General features: G+C 47.3%; 1 long non-coding RNA gene across 1 annotated transcript; it reads right to left on the bottom strand.

Annotated features, from left to right (window-relative positions):
* Positions 1-2871: 2871 nt before the first annotated feature.
* On the bottom strand, positions 2872-8878 carry LOC125083244 (uncharacterized). The gene is made up of 3 exons (XR_007122220.1): positions 8098-8878; positions 6098-7993; positions 2872-3052 (listed from the first exon to the last, which is right to left on the bottom strand). It is a non-coding gene; the product is annotated as an uncharacterized LOC125083244 (long non-coding RNA).
* Between the last annotated feature and the right edge of the window lie 500 nt (positions 8879-9378).

Below are 9378 nucleotides of genomic sequence, written 5' to 3'. Positions count from 1 at the left end.
CCTGCATTCAGCCGAAATGTCTGGATCTCCATCCTTTCCCAGTAGCGTAGCATACCACTCTCCGGTGGGTGAGGGCAGCCCTCTTTCCTGTCTCTTTAAAGCTCACCACCTTCTCTCTCCCATCACATCTTCCTCTGGCCGCTGACAAGTCATTGGCTGTTCATTCAGAGTATACACCTACGGAAGGAGCTAGAAAGCCCATACAGCCCAGCCTCTACCCCACCAACTGCAGTGACACTCAGGCAGCTAAGCAGGAGGGCGCGTCTCTCCAGGTCACACAGCCAGCGAGAGGGTCGGAAGCAGGCCCAGGTTCTTGACTTCTCATCCTCCATATACCGTCTTCCCAACAAATTTAAATCCCAAGTTGGAGGAGAGGCGTGATTCAAAGAGCTAACCCTGAGGACAGCAGAAGTACGCAAACAGTGCCTTCCTTGTGTTTATTGACTTTGAACTTAAAGCCTTGGGGGGTGGGGGGGGTTGTTCTGTTCTATGTAGCAAATGTGTGTGTATACATGTGTTTTGTTCTGCATATACGTATACGTATCCATCTGTAGCGTTAAATCCTAAGATGTGTGTAAACATAGTATTATTGTGTATTATCATATATATTCTATATATCTTTATTGCATTTAGTTAGCATGTATGTATGTATGTATGTATTATGTATTCAGACATGGCCTGGTCAGCTGTTGGGGTTGGCTCTTGAAGAGTTCTACTCGCCTGAGGAGCCAAGGGGCTTCCTGAGAGAGGTTTCTTCCTACTGAAACTTGCATCCCCGTGTGTCCCCTTGGTTGAAAAGGGTCAGTTTGTGTTTGAGAAGCGGGAGGCCAGGCACTGCCTCTCCCTGCTCTCCATTCCCAAAGTTCTCCTCCCCCTCGAGTTATCAGATGGAGGAGCCTGGAAAAAAGGGTCTGTCAGCAGCTGCCTCAAAACAGGAGAGGGTTACACCTCCTGCAGGGAAGGGAGTGGCATCCCCCACCCCCAGAAGAGGGCCAGGGTGGGCTTGGGTGCAGGGCCTCAAAGAAAGGAAATTATTTGTTCTGTGAAAACTGGTTAAGGGCTGAACCAAGGAAACAATCTGCTTCTCCCTGGGCTCTACAGCCGGGGCAGCCCCACCCCACCCCCAAACACTTGACCTTAGCTATTTGTACTTGAGGAAGTCCCTTCCTCACCCAAGTTCAGAACCGGCTGAGGAAAAAGTCACAGGAGTCCAGCGGAAGAAGACAAAAGTACCATCTTTATTACAATGCTGTGGACCAAATGTGTGTCCCCAAAATTCATATGTTGGAACTCTAATTTCCAGTGGGGTGGTATTTGGAGATGAGGCCTTTGGAAGGGGATTAAGTCATGGGAGTGGAGCCTTCACGAGGGTTTGGTGCCTTTAGAAGAAGAGGTACAAGACCGCTCCCTGCTCTCCACCATGTGAGAATACAGCGAGAGGACGGCCCTCTGCAAACCAGGACGGGGCCCCTCACCAGAGCGCAACTGTGCTGGACCCTGCCCTTGGCCTCCAGACCTATAAGACATAGATGTTGTTTAAGCCACCGAGTTTATGATATTTTTGTTACAGCAGCCTGAACTAACACATGAGTCATAAAGACTGGGAGGGAAGATGCGGCTTAGGGGTACAGGAATAATGAGCTTTCTAATACTGAATTCCAGAATAGGGCAGACCTCCCCACCCACAGATGGGCAGCACCGAATGATGACAAGGCCCTCGACAAAGGCAAAGCCTGCCTCTCCTATAGAGAGGATGCCTTAGCAGAGGGGAATGGGGGCTGTCTGCTGCCAGATCAGTCCCCTCTCCCTGACTCCTCATCCTATAAGGTCACCAGTCCTCTCCATGATGCACAGTAGGTACTTTGTAAATAATGGTCTCTTGAATGAATGAATGAATGATTTGACTTTTCTTCTGAGTCAGAGTCAAAATGGTCAAACGTGGGTTAAAATTTTTAGAGAATGCTCCAAAATTCAAACTAATTAAAATATCCAGCCATAGGGAAATGTAAAGAATATCATGGCATAGCCCCTTAATTGGAAAACTATGGGCCCCTAAAAAGCACATGAATGAAGAAGTTTGTGAAAAGATAGAAAGTGTACTACAAGGTTAAACACAAAGCATCAACATATACAGAAATAAGCAAAAACCTTTAGATGTTTTTTCTGTTTCATATCACTCTTCTGTAGATTCCAAATAGTCTAGAATAAGGCCTAGAATAAAGCATGATACTTCTATAGTTCAAAAGTTAACTTTTCTTTAAAAATTATGTCATAAATCTAGCCAGAAATTCTAGAAATCAAAGCAAAAGATGGAAATGGTATATCCACTTCAATTTTTGCCTTGAAATGATGACTAGGTAGGAAAAAAAAAAAAAAAAATATATATATATATATATATATATATATGGATATAATAAATCTCATTAACCCATTCAAATGAAGTTTTGTTTCTAGAGTGGGTTTATATATTTATTCAATTCACTTTGACATGATTCATTACATCATTTACAAACTGCAACATTTATTTTATAAATCACCAATGGCTCATGAGCTTGACTCTTCAGTCTGAAGAGAAGTAAATCTTAGAAAGTTTGCTATGGTAGCCAGCCTCCAAGGTGACCCTCTGTAATCCCCACCCCTTGGTCTTCATGCCCTTATGGAAGTCTCTCCGTTTGAGTGTTATCTGGATTCAGGGTGACAAGTTCTCCTGGTTTGCCCAGCACCAAGGGGATGCCCAAGATGTGGGCCTTTCAGTGCTAATGTAGGAAAGCTCCCGGGCAAACGAGGAGGAGCCGGTCACCGTCACTGGGTTTAGCGACTCATCAAGAACAGAATGCAGCAGAAGCGATGAGCTACCACTTCCACGATTATGTTACCAAAAGACTGTGGCTTCCATGTGAGGCTCTCTCTCATGCTCTCATGGTTCACTTGCTCTAGGAGAAGCTGGCTGCCGGGTCAGGAGGCAGCCTTGTGGAGAGACCCACAGGTGTGAATTTGACAGCCACACCAATGCCTGCCTACAGCCTCCAGGGAGACTGAGAGCCAGAACCACCTTCCAGAGAGCCGTAAGATAATAAATGTTAGTGGTTTTCAGCCACTGAACGTGGGCGTATTTGTTACACGGCACAGATAACGAATACAGTGGTGATAGTGCTGGAAATCCATGCTAAGGTATAAGTTATTTCTGAGTCTAGGACAGAGTTTCTTTAAAATGAGCTTTATCGAATCTTAAAAAAAGGGGGGAGAGGGGTGGTTGTGTGTGGATGGCTCCGTCAGTTCGGCTTGGGTCATGATCTGGGTTCTGGGGTCCAGCCCAGAGTGGGGCTCCAAGCTCAACAGGAGAGTCAGTTTCTCCCTCTGTCTCTGCCCCTCCCCCCACTCGAGCTCTTTCTCTTTCTCTCAAAAAAATAGATAAAATCTTTAAAAAAAATTTTAATTTAAATTGAAATGAGCTGTATCACACAAACCATAACTACTCTCCCCAGCCGCATTTATAAGAGTGCCTGAAGCCTAGCATTATCTTGTCCCGCATTACCCGACCCCCTTATAACCAATCAGACTGATCCCTGACTTTGTGTAAGTAAAAAAAAAAAAACCAACCACTTCCCAGTGGATGGAGTCCCTTGCTTTCCTGCCTCTCCCCAAGCCCAGTGTCACTTCATCACAATTTTACAGAATCATATAATCAAAGATTCATAAGATTAGAAAGAGCCCATTGAGATTTCTTTGATTATAAATTGAACCAGGGTAACGATTGTATGCCCCATTGGAGAGGGGATCCTTACTACCTTTTCCTTCCCTTACAAAGAAAAAACAGAGACAAGAGTCAAGGAGATCTTTCATTTTTAACTTTTCATCACAGAAATGTTCATCATGGAAAAGTAGAGACAATAATACAATAAATCAGAACTCTCGTAAGCATCTCTCATCGTCAACACTTACCAGTTCAAGGCCAATTTTATTTCATCTCTTGCCTCCCCTCCCTTGCCATACACTTAACCCCCATCCTGACCCTTTGGGTTATTTTGAAACAAATTTCAGACATTATATCATTTCATCTGTAAATACTTCAGTACCTATTTCTAAAATATAAGAAGATGAGAACTTTTTTTTTTTTTAAGATTTTATTTATTTTTCAGGGAGAGTGCACAAGCAGGCAGGACTTGCAGAGACCAGCAGGCAGAGGGAGAGGGAGAAACAGGCTCCCCACTGAGCAGAGAGCCCGATGCAGGGCTCGATCCCAGGACCCCAGGATCATGACCTGAGCTGAAGGCAGCCACTTAACTGATTAAGCCACCCAGGTGTCCTGAGAACTTAAAAAAAAAAAAAAAAAAAAAAAAAAAGCATAACTGCAATGCCATTTAAGAAAAAATAATTTCTTAATGTCATCAAATATCCAGTCAGTGTCTTATTTCCCCCAATTGTCACAGGTTCTGTTTCCCTGTGTGTTTGTTTTAGAGTCAGTTGGTTTGTCCAAGGCAGGATCCAAGCAAGGTCTTCCATTGCCTTTGGTTGATAGAGCTCTTAAATCTGTTTTAATTTATGGCCTCTCCCTCCCTCTCCCACCACTCCCCATCTACCACACCCTGCACTAGTGGTACATGTTGAGACCGTCTTTCCAAGCTCTAGTAAACAGGCCACTGCTTTCTGATTCCCAGTGGTGACTCATCTCTCCAGATAAACAAATGGCAGCCTACGGGAGCCCCTCTTTGAGATATCACTTTTTGAGGTATTCTTGATCTTGGGTCCATTTTCAAGTATCAAAATTTATCAAAGAAAGACACTCTGATTACACACTATACTGGAGGAGATAGAAGTCAATTTCACACTAGAGTTGACATAAGTTTTTTAAAAAGTCACTATTGGGGGACGGTTCACGAAAGTCAATAAATATTTTGCTCCATTGACACTGCCCTTGGTATCTCTTTTAAATAATAAATATGAAACGAGAAAGCGTTTCAACAGCAGTGCACATCCGCTATATCATGGTGACCAGGGCCCTTCTTCCTAATCCTTCGGTTTTTGTTTTTTTGTTTTTTTCTTATTTTCTCTCTAGGAAGTGGGATAAAACTAATAGCTTCGCAGGAAAATTCTCCCTGAGGCCTTTTCCCAAGTACTTCCCCAGCCGAGGCACATCTGGGGAGAGTCGGTGTGAAGTGAAAACACAGGCAGTCACTGATATCTGTGAATTTATTTAGGTCATCGTGATGCTATTAGCTGCAGGGTTTTGACAGGATTGCTGTGAGATCTCCTCCCAAGGCTAGCGTCACTTAGGACCCAGGAGGAAGCACATTCTCGGGCCCTGTTTACTCGTCAGACCTGCCCCGCCTTGGGCTTGCACTTCACCTTGGCACTTAACACCTGACCAGACACAGTCCGAGTCTGGGGGTGATGTCAGCTTGGAGGTGTGAGCCTCATTACCGGTTTTCCTATGGTGCCTGCCTGGGATTTTGTCCGGCATTGGAACAGGCAAGAGTTCAAAGCACATGGCACCTTTTCCTGACTTGAGTCAATTAAGGAGGGACTCCACGCCCAAGCCGGCCTGGAAGGCCTGGTTGCTCAAAGGGCCTTGGCACAGGAGCTGGAATAAAACTAATAAAAACAACCACAAGCCATCTGTGAAAATGTCAAGGCCAGCACAAACACGTTGACCCTCGTAAACCTTGAGGTGAACTTGGAGAGGCTGGCCCACCCGGCCTTCTGGATGACAAAGCAGGGAAGGAGGCTGAGGGCTCCTCGGCAATTGGTGGGTCTTTCCAAATGCCCCCCATGCCTGGCCCCCTTGGCCTCTTCTGAGGTGGCTCACCCCAGGGGATCAGACATCTGGGCCTCCACCCTTTCTTCTAGATAGACCCTCTTTCCACACACAACTTCCCGCTGTGATGAATGGACACGTAGCTTCCAGAAGGGGCAGAAGCCTACAAGCCAACGGGCCGGTTGAAGAAGGAGCCTCTCTAGAAAGTGTGATGGGTACGTAGCTCCTCATGCCCGTAAAGACACCGAGATCCTAAAATAAGTAAATGTGAGGAATCCAGGCACCACATTCACCCTTTCTTCTCCTCGCTCCGTCCCTGTAAATGGTCCGGGCTGTACTCACCACTGTGGACACGAGCAAATGCCGCTGGCAGGATGCATGGCCTTTCCGTAGACACAGCTGCAGAAGCCACAGAAAGTCACAGAGATGATGAAGGGACGAAGACAGCAGCTCAGTCATATAGATGCAGACAGGAGGACAGCCCGGACCGCGGTTCTGTGACTACCGTAGGGACTGAACCAAATGACCATTTCAGGACACCCCCCACCCCCACCCCCGCCAAAGTCAGTCAGACTAAGATGAGGAGAAACTAAGCTAAAATTGGAAAAAGGAAAATAAGGAAGATGGGCTTTTGTTTTTTTTTTAATTGACGCAATTTCCAAATGAGCGGTTTCTTTTCAAGTGCTTTCGTGAGGATGTGGTTCTCCTGGGGGCGGGGGGAGGGTGGGGGGAGTGGAGGGAAGGGGGGTCTGAACGGGAAGGGGGCTTCCTTCCGGGGTGCTGGCAGCGTTGCCCACATTTCTAGCACGGCATGATGGTCACAGCGAGGTGTGCTCTGGGATCTATCACAGAGTTTCGTTGTACATTTCAGTATGTGGGTAACGGTTCACCTTTATATATATGTACTTGTTTCCCAGATGAATAGTCCTAAATAATACACAGTTCTGAAAAGAGTTTTGCCAGTTTATTTTTAAGTACTTTCCTCTGATGGGCGCCTCTCAGAACTCTCTGTTCCTTCAAGTGTGCCACTCAGCCACCTGTTTCCAAGTCATCTGGCATGACTGTTGGAGAAGCAGAGAGCAGGGTGCCACCAGCCCAACTAATACAGACTTAGAGGAGGGGGCGGGAGGGGGTGAAGGGTGAGGGGTCGGGGGTGGCGGGGCAGGGGCGGCAGCTCTGGAGTCCCTTGATCCAGCCAGAAAACCAAGAATGATTTTTCACACCTCCCTTTCACAACTGGCCACATCCAGACACAGGGTGGCCTGGCCTTTCGACCACCACCCTTCTCCCCCCTAACTTCCTAATATGGTCCCAGCTCCATTCCTGCCCTCTGCCCACTCGTCCTCCATGTTTTCTCTAGGATGGTATTTCTCAAACACAAATGTGAGTATTTAACAAGAGACTCCATGTGCTAAAGCCCTTACACACACACATAGCCCAGCTCCCTAGCTAGGTCTGAAATCTGAAACTGTACCCCTCTAAACCCCTCTCCCTGCTGTGTACCTATTACCCTTCATGCCTCCAACCTGCTCTCGGTTCCCAAAGGCACCACGTTTCTACACACCTCCTTGTCTTTGCTAATTGTGTCTCTTCTGCCAGGAAGGCCTGTCCACTCCCTTCTTCTCCTAGCAAAGTCCTACTCACGTCACCTTCTCTACCTTCCTCTCCTACTGCCCGAGACCCTGTAAGCTCCCCCGGCCCCACGCTGTGCTGTCCCAGCTGGAAAGACACAGACATCCTCTGGAGAACTTCTTTACCAGATTATAAACACCTAAAGAATGGACCGTGCCGTGTTTATCTTTGAATTCCTAAAGCTGGGCTCAGTTTCTGACCCGTAGGAGGTTCTCAGTAACCGTCCCTCCACTGAATTTAATTGACCCTAACAACAGCCCAATAAAACCTTTTCCTTGGTTCCTAGGCATTGGCTCTTTTACCGAAACTGTTCTCTTTTGGTTCCTTTTCAGTCGTGGTGAACACTTGATCACTTCCGGCCCATGAGATGCTGCTGCTTCTCCTGCTGCCTTGCCTTGCTGGGCCTCCTGTCACGGGTCACCCTGGGGCCTGAGCAGCCCACGCCGGTGCCAACTATGATGGCCGTTACCTGCCTCCCCTGCCAACAGTGGCCACGACTCAGGGCCAGGTGAGCACGGTCACTGGAAAACCTTCTGTCTTTGCCAGTGATGGAGTCTTCTCTGGTCACCTTCCGCAGTAGCAGGCAGCAGGTAGAATTACCCTCACCTGGAACAGAGATGTCCGGTAGGAGACGTCCCTCCCTCCCAACCAAACCACCTCTCCTTCCACAAGCCTCTGCCATCCAGACTTCTCTCTTACCTAGATCTCACCTTCTTGGAAGTTGCTTTTCCAGCCCAAGAATCATCTCGGAATTCTCTGAGTACTGTGGGCAGTCACACAGCTCGGGGGCGGGATGGGGGAGAATGTGACTGAGAGCAGGTTCCATGCGACAAGCACTGGGTCTGTAAAGCATTCTATTAAAACATTAAGATAAAGGAGAACACTTAGAATTGCAGCACGTCCGCATCAAAAAGGATGGTAGGTAAGTGCCCAGGTGTCGTAGAAGCACCTTAGAGATCAACCAGCCTGCACTCCTATTTTACAGATGGGAAACTGAGGCCAGGAGATAGGGCACGGCTTGCCCAAGGTCACACGGCTGGCTCACGCTGAGCCTGCTCCAGTTGGGGCTTTTTCCAGCTTCCATACTTAAACTCAAGGACTTACTGGCAAAAACAGACTCCAGGATTTCCCAGCACCTCCTCCCAGCTCAACTGCTCTGAAGGGGGTTGCTTTTCTCATCCATGGCCCATTTATTTACAGTGCACATCTGTCCCCTCAGCAGCTGATGAACGTGCCTCCTGCTCCGTGCTCTTGGAGGGGTTCCACGTAAGCCATGGTTTCTAAACCAGCACCAGGTGACCTGCGGTGATTTTGTTAAATACAGAATCCTGGTGTTTTCCATTGTTGGCATTTTCCATTTCAGGAGGCTGGGCCTCAGAAAGCTGTAGTCTTGGACTCCTTCACGAGTTCCCCTGTAAGGCAAAATTTCAGGACCATTAAGCCAGCCGTCCTTTCTAGGTCCTTTCTAACCTGGAGATTCTGCGCTTAAGTATAATAAGAACTCCCTCACCTCTGATTCACTGGCAATCCATCATTCCTAATCTAAAAAAAAAAAGATACGGTCAGATGTATGGGTGTGTTATCTAGACTTCCAGCAAGAAAACAGGCAGCCAGAAAGACTGTGAAAGTCACTCAAGGTCACCAACCGCCTGCCTCCAACCGGAGGGGAGCCCAGGACTTTGAACGCGCTGACCACGAGGTGAGGCTGTCCTATAGAATAAGCAGCAGAAAGCAGACCTGTGACCCTGAATGACTCAGCCATTGCCCTGCAAGGTGAAGGTCGATTCGTGCCGTGCACCCTCTTTTCATCCATGACATGAGAGCAATAATATTTGCCTCCATTTCAGGTGACAAAGCTGCTTAGAAAGCACTGAAAGTATAAAAGTGTTAAGAGAAGACACGTTGCCTTTTCCAAACAACTCAGACATGATATTCCCCCTGAAGTGGTTGTGCTGAGTAAAATTTCCACCGAGATCCACACGGTAATGTGA

This window comes from Lutra lutra, chromosome 13 (genome assembly GCF_902655055.1).
Source record: "Lutra lutra chromosome 13, mLutLut1.2, whole genome shotgun sequence".
NCBI classification, from domain to species: Eukaryota; Metazoa; Chordata; class Mammalia; order Carnivora; family Mustelidae; genus Lutra; species Lutra lutra.
This window is presented reverse-complemented; position numbering and strand designations above follow the sequence as displayed.